The sequence below is a fragment of the Lolium perenne genome, chromosome 1 (assembly GCF_019359855.2).
Source record: "Lolium perenne isolate Kyuss_39 chromosome 1, Kyuss_2.0, whole genome shotgun sequence".
Classification (NCBI taxonomy): Eukaryota; Viridiplantae; Streptophyta; class Magnoliopsida; order Poales; family Poaceae; genus Lolium; species Lolium perenne.
In genome coordinates this window covers 94,338,123-94,351,158 of record NC_067244.2, presented here as the reverse complement: position 1 = coordinate 94,351,158, position 13,036 = coordinate 94,338,123, and the positions used below count along the sequence as shown (strand labels likewise).

Sequence of the window (13,036 nt, the reverse complement as noted above, 5' to 3'; positions counted from 1 at the left end):
GTTGCATATTCAGCCCGCTCAATGGTACATCCTCCTCCATAACCACAGTAGTGCCCACGCTATCAGAGCCAGGTTTCCTCTCCACGATAATGTTAGAGCACACCATGAACCCGCCCACAAATCTAGCATGCACAAACTGCTTGAAATCTGCCCAACTAGACCATACACCAATAATACCCTGGTCTGTCAGAGCATCACAGTACCAACTAGCCACAACATCATCAACACGCTGGTATGCAATACCAAATTCAGTTTGGCAACCAAATGTTCTATCAAATGCTTTGCATCTCTCAAAATCACCGTCAATGTGGGATTCCCAAAGCTGAAATTCCACTGGTGTCGCAGAGCTGACCAACCTCCACTTGATTGTAGATGCATGAAATTGCGAACCCTTAACACCTAAGGTAATCATGATAGACATCTTCCCTCCTATTCGCGACGCCGCCAAAATGTGAAGAAACCATAGCAACAACATCAATAACATCAGCAGTCAAAACAGCAGGAGCAGGTAATATAGCAGCAGCAGGGCCGGTTAGAGGCCCGGTTTGGCCGGCCTGGGCACCGGTCTGGCCGGTTTGTGGCCCGGTCATGCCGTGCTGGGCACCGGCCTGGACGCCGACCTGGAGGGCTGTAGCCCCTAGTTTTGTCCTGGTGTGCACCGGCCTGGGAGCCAGTTTTGGCCGGGTTGGCCGGCCTGGGGCCCGGTCTGGCCGGTTGTAGCACCGGCCCGACCGGTGGTGGAGCTGGTCGGTCGGTCCTGGCACCGGAACCTGTCGTGATTTTCCTTCTTCTACGCGACGCCAAACATCAAATTTCGCGATTTTGACACCTGGAATAGCCATAGACGGTAGAGAAACTGCACCACAACAACACAATCCTTCCTCCACGTCAACCTCCTTCAACCTTGAGCCAATCTCCTCCGATGCAAACCGATCTGATGAGATCGATCAAAAAAACCTCGCCGTGAGCAACCCAAAAAACTAATACCACATGATACGAGAATCCCCTCGATTTCCTCTCGGGTTTTTTGCCCGATCTTTCACGGCGAGAACCCGGGTTGATAGATACTCCCAATAACGCGATGAACACCACCTGGAGAAGTGGGATGAATCCAGCAAGCAACGGATCGATGAACGATACGCCTCAAACCTGAGCTAGACAATCCTTGATGAACACAAGAACCTTCGTAGCGGATCTTTATTATGAACTAGATAAACGGACACGCCGTATCCCGGAGGGATGATACATGTGAACACACGCAATAGTTTTAACCTAAACTTGACTACCTAAAACCCTAGCCGCACCAGCCCTTATATGAGGGGGTGGTGGCCGGCCAGCCCTTAGTGGGCCTCCCTAACTTGGTTTTGGACAGGCCCAAACCAAAACTACTCAAACTTATTAAAACCCCTATTTGGCCCACATATGACCATAGATATAAAATACATTAAATAAGATAACTAGCTAGGTGGAGTCCTGAAATTGGGCTTCACCTCGGCCTTCATGCACGTATCACATGTAGTCCTCCCTAGGCTCCTCTTCTCTATACATGTTAGTCACAAGGCAAGGTGTATGTATATGGTGGAAGGAAAACTACACAAGTATCTCACCTTTCACGATAATATCGAGACAATGGTTCAAGTCAAGAGCAAAGTCAAAATTGTACCGGGGTGCACACACTCAAAACACACGCAAAAGGCTAAGAACACTATATGTGGTAGCAGTGGAGCGGATAGCAAACGAAAAAGACCAACAGAAAAGTGTATTGTCAAATGTGGGTAAAATCCAAAAATCAAATATCAAGAGTGGTGATTTATGTCAAGGAAATACAGAAACACACACAAGGAGAACAATGGTGTTAGCGCGACCAAGGAAGTGAGCACGGAACAAAATGGGTCCTAACGAAGACTATTAGCTCGGTGTCACGCCTGTAGGGAATCATAGCATAGAAAACAAAAAAAATTCCTACCGCAAGAATGAATAACAAACCAAGATCTAATCTAGTAGATGGTAGCAAAGAGGTGAAGATCAACATACCCTCGAAGATCACTAAGCGTTAACGAGATAAATCTCGTGGTGGATGTAGTCAATCACTTGCCAATTTCAAAAGCGCGTAGAAGATCTTGACGGTGCCACAATCGAGCAGCACCTCCGCACTCGGTCACACGTACGGTGTTGATGACGACGTCCTTCTGCCCGTTCCAGCGGCAGAAGATGTAGTAGATCCTCCTCGGAATCCCTCCAGCACGACGGCGTGGTGATGGTGGTAGTGGAGATCCCCGGTAGCGCTTCGCCGGAAGCACCACGGGAGAAATAGGAGGAGGGATTAGCTAGGGTTTGGCACAGGGGTGCACTTGTGGCGCTGGCTTGGGAGCCCCTTGGTGGTGAGGCTGGATTGGTGTTGTCAGCCCCTCCCTCTCCTCCTCTATATATAGGTGGAAAACCTAGGGTTCCCCCAAAAACCACTATGGAGTCCAACTCCCAAACTTACCAAAATTGGAAACCTAGATGGAAAGGGATTTCTCCCTTTCCTTCTTCTATGGTTGGCCAACAAGGTGGGGTCCACCTTCCCTCTTGGTGGGTTGGCTAGGGCAGGTGGAGTCCCTCCGGGACTCTACCTGCCATAGTGATTTATTCTGGATGATTCTAGAATCTTCTACAACATTCCATAAATGCAACGAACCATTCCCAAACTTGGAATGTGACTTCCTATATATGAATCTTATTCTCTTGACCATTCCGGAATTCCTCGTGATGCCCTGGATCCCATCCGAGAGTCTGAACAATATTCAAACACCATTCCATATTCCATATCTACTTAAAACGACATCAAACCTTAAGTGTGTCACCCTACGGTTCGTGAACTATGTGATAAGGGGTTGCCCGATCTTCTCAGTAAGCGTGGTGGTGATGATGAACACACATTGAAAACAACGGAGATAACACGATGGGGAAGTGGAGATAACTTGTATGACACTGGCGAGTCTCTCGATCGATCCCTGTCGCCAATGCAATAGCTCTCAACCCTGCAAGATATTCGCAACTCCACACACTTGCGCATGTAGCCGCCAACCACGAAGTGGTAAATTGCAATCTTCTAATCCCCATTGGAACAGCAGATCACACAAACTTTCAGTAGCATAAAACTCCAGATCGAAATGAGTTGGAGAGTGTTGGTATCAATACTTTTGTGTAGAAAACAACTATGAACTAGGGTTTGTCTTAAACGTGGTCTAAATATATTTTTGGGGCGTCCTGGGAAGTTATATAGAGGTTCAGGACGACCAGAAATCGGATTAAGGGATACAAACCGACCCAAAATGGGATTCTTCCAAAGTTGTTTCGGACTCGGCCAACGTGGGATCAGGCGGGACTGGCTAGGGGCCGGGCAGGCCGGCAGAAACCGGGCCAGCCACCGGGTGGCTGCCGGGCGACCGTGCCAACCTCCCTGGATCGGGCCTGGTGTGCACTGGTCCAGGGTCTGGTCGGGACCGGCTCATCCGGCGCAGAGGCCGGGATCTTCGTTGTCCTTGACGTCTTCTTCTCCCTCCTTCGCGCATGCCTCCCGCTTCTTCCTCGCGCGTCCATAGGATGTCTTCACGTCCAGCACCATGTCCAGTTGCTTTGATCCTCCTCGTGCGATGCTTGCTCCTTCTTCATACCTAGTCATACATAAATAAAAAGACTTAGGCAGTATAAAGTTATCATCGACCAAGGTATCATTTAAGAGAGAATTCACCTATTGCTTAAGTAGCTTCGCACGAGCTCTTGTCATAGGTCCAATCCTAACTTCATTGGAGTTGAGCTTTACAGGAACATCATCTTCATCTTGTAATGAAGGAGGTAGTAGTTCGGTAGGGATGTCCTCACCATCTCCCCCATTCAAAAGGCGTCGACCTCGACGCTCCAAGGTCCTCCATCATATGGTGTCAAATCAGTAACATTGGAAGAATTACTGACACCAAACTCATCAGTTTGAAGATCTATAGCATATGCATTGTCATTGATCTTGGCAAGCACTTTGTAAGGACCAGCACCACGAGGAAGCAACTTGGACTTCCGTAGCTTGGTGAACCTGTCCTTGCAAAAATGAACCCAGACCATATCACCAGGCTTGAACAACATCTCCTTGCGTTTCCTGTTCATCCTTGCAGCATTGTTCTTGCCTTTCTTCTCAATCAGCTCTTTAGTTTTCTCATGTATTTTCCTTACAAAATCTGCCCTCTTTGATGCCTCCATATTGATTCTCTCATGTATGGGTAGAGGCAACAAGTCAAGTGGAGTAATGGGTTTGAAAACATACACCACCTCAAACGGACGCAGCTCTGTGGTAGAATGTACCGCCCTGTTGTAAGCAAATTCCACATGCGGCAAAAATCTTCCCACTCCTTCAAGTTCTTCTTGATCATGGATCTCAACAGTTGTGACAAGGTTCTATTCACCACCTCAGTTTGACCATCAGTTTGGGGATGACAAGTAGTACTGAAAAGTAGCTTAGTCCCCAGCTTTCCCCAAAGTGTCTTCAAGAAATAGCTCATAAACTTCACGTCACAATCAGAAATAGTCTTTGGGACTCCATGTAGACGTACAATCTCCCTAAAAAAACAGGATAACAATATGCAACGCATCGTCGCTTTTGTGGCAGGAAATAAAGTGTGACATCTTAGAAAATCTATCCACTAACACAAAAATAGAATCATGGCCTCTCTTAGTACCCGACAAACCCAACACAAAATCCAAACTAATATCTTCCCATGGTGTAGTAGGTGCAGGTAAAGGAGTATACAAACCGTGAGGCTTCATCTTGGACTTGGACTTGTTGCAAGTAATGCATCTCTTCACATACCTGTCCACATCCCGCCTCATCTTTGGCCGATAGAAATGATCTGCGGGCATGAGTAGCGTCTTCTCACGCCCAAAGTGACCCATCAAACCTCCAACATGTGATTCCTACAATAAGAGCAAACACATAGACGATTCTGGAACACATAGTTTATTAGTTGTAAACAAGAACCCGTCATGTATGTGATATTTTTCTCATGATTTACCAATAGCATACAAGCGATATGGTTCAGCAAAATCATGATTAGTGGCATACAAATCACATGTCCACTGATGAGTTGAAGGAACTCAAAAAGCAGCTTGAGGAGCAGCTGCGCAAAGGATTCATCAGAGAGAGTTCATCCCCGTGGGGAGCCCAGTTATGTTTGTTATGAAGAAGGACAACAATCAGTGTTTGGTAATGGACTATCGATCACTGAATGAAGTAACCATCAAACAAAAAATATCCCCTTCCGAGGATCAATGACTTGTTTGATCAGCTGGTAGGAGCAACTGTGTTTTCCAAGATCGATCTGCAGTGTGGGTATATTCAGCTTAAGATTGGAGAGCATGACATACCCAAAACTGCTTTTGTCACTAGATATGGCTCATATGAGTACACGGTGATGCCTTTCGGTTTCACCAATGCCCCATCATACTTCATGAATATGATGAACAAAGTGTTCATGGAATTTCTTGATAAGTTTGTCGTAGTCTTCATTGAAGACATACTAATCTATTCCAAGAGTGTTAAGGAACATGAGGAACACCTTCGCCTAATTATGGAGAAGCTAAGGGAACACAAGTTGTATGCAATGTTCAGTAAATGTGAGTTCTGGCTGAGTGAAGTAGGATTTCTTGGCCACGTGGTGTCCAAGAATGGGATTGCCATCGACCCTTCAAAGGTAACTGCTGTGACGGAATGGGAAACTCCTTAAAACGTTGGAGAGATCCGTAGTTTCTTAGGTTTGGCTGGTTACTATAGAAGATTCATTGAGAATTTCTCCAAGATTGCTAAACCCATGACTGAATTGTTGAAGAAAGAAAAGAAATATGAGTGGACTGATGCTTGTGAAGCCAGCTTTCAAGAATTGAAGAAAAGATTAGTGTCTGCTCCAGTGCTGTGTCTGCCTGATCTAGAGAAAGAATTTCAAGTGTACTGTGACGCCACACGTCAAGGACTTGGGAGTGTGTTGACGCAATGAGGTAAAGTAGCAGCTTGTTCTTCTAGACAGCTCAAGAAACATGAAGTCAACTACCCTACTCATGACTTAGAGTTAGCTTCAGTAGTTCATGCCTTGAAGACTTGGAGACACTACCTGATGGGGAAGCGTTGTGAAGTATTCACCGACCACAAGAGTCTGAAGTAAATTTTCACTTAGAAGGATCTGAACATGAGGCAGAGAAGATGGTTAGAGCTCATCAAGGATTACGACCTGACTTTGCAATACCATCCCGGTAAAGCAAACGTAGTCGCTGACGCCCTGAGCCGTAAGACTTATGTGAACTGTCTGTCAAGCAAGGAGTTACCGAAGGATTTGTGTGAAGCACTTAGGGATCTCAGCTTGGAAGTGGTACCAGAAGGTTTTGTAGCATCACTAGTAGTTCAACCAAAATTGATGGCTAAATCCGAGAAACCCAGAAATAGAAGAAGTCAGAAGGGTCTTAAAGGAGGCATTGGCGGAAGGAAGAACCACATAATTCCGTGAAGATGAGCTAGGAACTGTTTGGTTTGGGAAGCGCATCTGTGTACCCGAAGACCCCGACCTAAGGAAGTTGATTTCTCAAGAAGCCCATGAGTCTCCATATTCCATTCATCCTGGTAATACTAAGATGTATATGGATTTGAAAGAGAGATTTTGGTGGAATGGCTTTAAGAAGGACATTACATAGTACATAGCCAAATGTGACACATGTAGTAGGGTGAAAGCTCAACATCAGAAACCCGCGGGTTTGTTGCAACCGTTGAAAGTTCCAGATTGGAAATGGGATCAAATTGGTATGGACTTCATAACTGGATTACCTCGAACCAAATCCGTGTTTGATTCAATCTGGGTAGTAGTCTATCGTTTGACCAAGGTAGCTCACTTTGTGCCAGTGAAGACCACTTACACTAATGCAAAGCTAGCGGATATCTACATGAAGAAAATTATGTGCCTCCATGGTGTACCCAAGAGTATCGTGTCTAATAGAGGTACCCAATTTACCTGACATTTCTGGAAGCAATTGCACGAATCACTAGGAACTAGGTTGGAATTCAGTACAACTTTTCATCCACAGACAGATGGTCAAATAGAAAGAGTAAATTAGATTCTAGAAGACTGTTGAGGGCTTGTGCACTAAATTATGGATCTAGTTGGGACGACAACCTGCCATATGCAGAATTTTCTTACAACAACAGCTATCAAGCCAGTATTGAGATGTCACCATTTGAAGCCTTGTATGGGAAGAAGTGCACCACACCACTACTGTGGAGTGGGTTAGGAGAAAGAATTTTGTTTAGACCGGATATTATTTAAGAAGCTGAAGAGAAGGTTAGACTGATCAAAGATAGATTGAAGATAGCACAATCCAGGAAGAAGAGCTATGCTGAGAAAAAGCGTAGCATTGTTTCCTATGAGGTAGGAGATAGAGTTTACCTCAGAGTGTCACCTCTATTAGGAGTGAAAATATTTGGAATCAAAGGTAAATTAGCCCCGAGATTTATTGGACCCTTTAAAATCTTATCATGTAAGGAGAAGTGGCTTATGAGATTGAACTGCCAGAGGTTCTTTCCACCGTGCACAATGTGTTCCATGTCAGTCAGTTAAAGAAATGACACCCTGAGATGTCAGAAACCCCGTTGAAAGATACAGTACCCCTCGAGGAAATTCATTTGGAAAGTGTCACATCCCAAAAATTTGGAATGTGAAAATAAAATAAAGTGAGTGTTTGTTTGTTTGCCATAGTGAAATTTCACAATAAATTAAAACTATTGTGTTTATTAAAAAGGTTTTCCAAAAATAGAGTTTTCGTAAACCTTGGTTTTCAAAATATTTGCCAACAATACTCTATTTTTTCGGAGGTTTTGAAACTTATAAAATCATTATTTTGAGAACACATTAAACCCTGAAAAGGCACTATAGCCACGTAGACATGTAGATCAAATTTTAATTTTATAAAGTTTATATTTTATTTCAAATTTGGTTTCATATGGAAGTATTTTTCATAACAAATCCAACGGTACCTTCATTTGCATTTTTCCGTTTATTTTTGATCCTCCAAAATTGTTTTTTTTCAATTTCTAAAAAAAAAAAGAAGGCCGAGTCGGCCGAACAAGGCCGAACGGCCCAGCTGCCGCCCGCTCCCCTCCCCCGCGTGGCCCAGCGCGCCCACACCAGCCGCCCCCGGCCCACCCGGCCGCGCCTCCGGCCCACCCTGGCCTCACCCACTCTCAGTCCAGCCGGCCGCCTCGCTCGTCTCCCGCGCGAGCACGCGCGCCCACGTCCGCACCGTCCCCAGCTGCCGCCTCCGCGCGTGATTTTCGCCCGCGCGTGAATTCCGTCGACCGTGCACCGCACCTGGACGCTCCCTACTCTAGCAGCAGCCTATAAATACCGTCCCTGGAGCCCCATACGCTGCACATACCAAGGCGCTCGACGCCCCCTCTTTCTCTCTGCGGCGCAGCACACGCCACACACTCAGCAGCACAACGCCACAACGCCATCGATCGACGCCATCTACCTTACATCGCGGTAATCCCATCTTCTCTTCACGTTAAGTCTGAATCCGTAGTTAAGTTCAGAGTATAGTAGATGTATGGTGATCTTTTCTGGAACGTTAGATCTAAATCTTAGTGAATCTGTAGTTAAGTTCAGAGTAGAGTAGATGTATGGTGATCCTTTTTGGAACGTTAGATTTAAATCATAGTGTGCTGGGTTAGCTGGACATCCGAACGATCCGATCGAATTCTTAGTTTGATCTAGCTCATGAGCAACTTTGAAATTCCGTAACTTTAAACCTAGATCTCCGTTTAGAATAGTGGTTCTTCCGTTAAGTTTGTAATCAGATTCTCTACAACTTTCGTGTAGGAAGTTTCTCCATCCGAGTAACTTGTTGGGACAACTTTTCAGACATCATTAGAGCTTAAACGCGAACTGTAAAATTCATATCTTTAGTTCTACCCGTCGGTTTTTGACAAACTTTATACCGTTGGAATCGGTAAAATGCGTAGATCATTCAGCACATTTTCCATGTTGGATTTACACAATTTGTTTTCGCGGTATTTTTATCGTCCGCAATATTGTTTTTCGTTTATGAAAATCTTTTAGACATGTTCATCTTGTTCCATTATCACATCTCTCCACAACATATTATTCTAGTCCATATTATTGAAATAACAATTAAGTTATTTGAGTAAGTGTGACATGCCCTATTTTAGACTTTTACCTTGCTCTAGTGAGGCGGAGATACTCTACCTCATATCTCATGTGTTGAACCCTTGTAATCCATTAGGATTCACGAACCAAATCCCAATACCTATCATGCCTAACCAACCTCAATTAGACCATTGACCTAAATGAAATTATTCAACTTACAAATGAGTAATTTGAGTAATTCCACATATTATTAGTTCATAATAAGCCTATGTGTAACTCATACTATCTTAGTAAGTGTTATCACACTCTACTAAATAATATTTTGAGTTGCGCCATTTGAGACTCATGTAATTTTATCACATGGATCATTCCAATTATCCATTCTTATGTAGCAAACAACCCTTGACCATATGCCTCTGTCAATCTTTTCCTCCTAAGCATTTGACTTGGATAACTTTTTCTTTCTAATTACCTGACCTTTTCAATCTATGAAACCATACCTTGCAATACAAATCTCATGCCACACCTTCGTACCATAGAGCGATTTTCAAATTGTTTGCCTTGATTTTATTATTTTGTTATGAATTGTGTGTTTATGTTGTGCCATCTTTTATTTTATAGTTCGTACGGAGAGCTACGTGTTTTGATTGAGAGAAGTGAACCCTCTCCGACTACCAAAAAGTCAAGTGACTCACCCTCACAAATGTCCCAGTTTTTATTTATGCACCGTAGAAATTTTTGTAGTATGTCTAGTGTATATGCTTTGCTTCTGTAATCCCAGTAGTTAGCTACTTCCACCTAACTATATTTTTGTCGCCATTGAATTTGGTTGATGCTTAGCTATGCTATGAAAATGTTTTAGTAGTGGTTATGGAAAAATAACTAAATTCAATGAACTACCTGGGTGGAATGTGGCTTGGATTGGATTATGTTGAGTGGTTACACCGCGGAGTCATATCTATGGCGGTCGTGTGTATCGCACGTGTGGACAGCCACCCAGGAACAAAGAGATAATAGACAACCTTGCTCATTAGCTTACCGTACAGCCACATGCTATATGAGCTCCGGCTTGACGGAGTATGTTGTGTGAACCTGGGCCCTACGCAACATGATGATGTAGGGGAATGTAGGTTGGAGCGGGTCCGTAGAGAAATGTCTGGGTGATCACTTCGGAAAAGTCTCGTGCTAGTCAACATCTGTCCATTTGAGCAAAATGTGCATCATGGAAGAAGAGCAAACTGGGTCATGTGGGTAAATTTGTACAACCTCTGCATAGTGTTAAATCTAAGTACTTAGCCGTGTCCCCGGTTATGGACAATTTGAGCGAACTGACAAGGCACATGTTTGAAAGTCTCCTCATCCCAACCTCTTAAATAAAACTTGATGGGTGAACATGGAAATGACAATTGGTGTAAGTGACTATCGGCTAGTAGGTCCCGTGCCATGTCTATGGTCTGAGTCTACAGGGGTAGTTCGCCCAAACCAAGTTGATCATGGGTAGGAGGATTCACTGGGGACTTACCGGTGGTTTCCAGGTTCATTGATTTCTATCAATGGTACCGCTTAATTAGTATGAAAAAAAATGATTTGACAAATGATAGGAGAAAACTGGTTTTATGCAAATATGTCTGAGCTCTACCAGCCAAATGTACACTTAAGTGTTAGGTCGCCATTTGAGTCCACTATAGTGTCATCTTGCCAATACAATTCGAATGTATTGACCATTCGTGGCTGTAACTTTTCATGTTGCAGATGTTTTGAAAGACGAGTGAGTTACGATGGTTAGGGTTACGAGTCTATCCTCAACATGCTCGCCTGTGGCACATGAAGACGAAGGACTCCATGCTGTCTATGTTTATTCGTTGTGAAACTCTGATGATATGCTAGCCTCGTGCTATGCAATTTGTAATCCTTTATGTAATATCTGGATCATACGATGTAATAAAGACCTTTGTTTCTTGGTATTACATCTTGTATTGTGTGTGCTAGCGATTGATCCAGGAACTAGCACAGATACGCACAGAGATCGACACTTTAAAAGGTGAGGTCACTACAGATGGTATCAGAGCATTGTGTTGACCATAGGTTCGTGACCCTAGGTTTGGATTAGAAATATGAAGACCCTAGAATGAAAAAAAATCTATCTAATCCAGTTTTTATTAAGTTGATGTTTGGAATTTGAACTTCTTGTATTCTTACCTACTTCATCTTCAAATATGTTCTTCTTACTTTAGATGGCCTGCCTCTTGAAAACCATTTAGAGAAGAAACATGATGAATTGGGCGTGAAGTGAGGGACTGATGCTTCATGTGTTATTCTTCAACTCCGCAAGAAGGGCTTCATGGAAGAGCAATGAAGAACTTGAAGAAAGACTTTAATGCAGACTACACAATATACAAAGATACACCAAAGGAGTAGAATAGAAACTTGAAACATCCAAAACAGAAATAGATCAGACCACCATAGTTCCATTTTATTGAACCAACGATAGATAAATATTGATCTTACCAAATTGTGGTATGACCATACTAGTTTGTTTGTGTTTGAACCACATGTTGCTTGATGCTTGTTAGATGTTGTTTGTAAGATGATTTTGCTTGATATGTTGTGTCGAGGGTAGGAATCTTCTTTAGAACTTTTCTATCTATTCTCATCTATATCCAACCGAGCATGTGTCTTCTCGACAAATCATCATGAAGACAACCTTAGCAAAACCAACCCTGACGTTCCTTATCAAGATGAAGAAGCGTAGATTAAGAGATACGCAAAACCCTAGCTAGGGATCGATAGAAATGTTTTCAAAATCAAACTAGTGAGGTTGACCAAGTGTTAGAATACGAGATTCAATAAATTATATACGGAGTAATGATCTGGGTGCAGGATGGATTGATCACCATTCCTACTACTCTTATCATTCGCTTTCGTAATATCGACTTTGCGAATCTAGAGAGACATGCCAACAAAAGAGATGCCGACGAATAAGCCTGAACCTTAGCATGGAAAAATATTATACACTTGTAGTATGGCAAGTGCTGCCAAACGTAGGACTACGGTGAGATTGAAGACCCAACCACTAGATAAAAAAATAGTGGAAGACCTTCAAGTAAGAAGATGAAGGATGCCTGAAAGTACTCTCATGTTGGTTTTCCGTTTGACCCAAAGAGTGACCCCTTCTGTCAACAGTAGTTCAACAACTTGCCGATACGCATTAGAAGCCCAAATAAGAGGAAGCCTACCCAAGTCACCGTGAAGAGATATGTTGTTCACTGTATATAAACAACCCCTATTGGAGGTCAGAAGCCATAGATATTTCAAGAGACGACCCAGTGCAAGTCATACCTAGGTTGAACCCAGCATGAGCCCAAGACCTAGTCTAGCTACAAAAGTTCCTTTTAAGGGTGGTAGCCCACCTTGACATATGCCAAACCTATTTTCTTTCTATCCTCTTCAAATCTCGGGGACGAGATTTCTTTTAAGGGTGGTAGTCTGTCACATCCAAAAAATTTGGAATGTGAAAATAAAATAAAGTGAGTGTTTGTTTGTTTGCCATAGTTGAAATTTCACAATAAATTAAAACTATTGTGTTTATTAAAAAGGTTTTTCCAAAAATAGAGTTTTCATAAACCTTGGTTTTCAAAATATTTGCCAACAATACTCTATTTTTTCGGAGGTTTTGAAACTTATAAAATCATTATTTTGAGAAAACATTAAACCCTGAAAAGGCACTATAGCCACGTAGACATGTAGATCAAATTTTGATTTTATAAAGTTTATATTTTTCTTTCAAATTTGGTTTCATATGGAAGTATTTTTCATAACAAATCCAACGGTACCTCATTTGTATTTTTCCGTTTATTTTT

General features: G+C 43.0%; 1 long non-coding RNA gene across 1 annotated transcript; it reads left to right on the top strand.

Moving 5' to 3' along the window:
* Positions 1-8,460: 8,460 nt before the first annotated feature.
* Positions 8,461-11,140, top strand: LOC127345028 (uncharacterized). Its single transcript, XR_007878399.2, has 2 exons — positions 8,461-8,552; positions 10,929-11,140. It is a non-coding gene; the product is annotated as an uncharacterized lncRNA (long non-coding RNA).
* Positions 11,141-13,036: the final 1,896 nt, after the last annotated feature.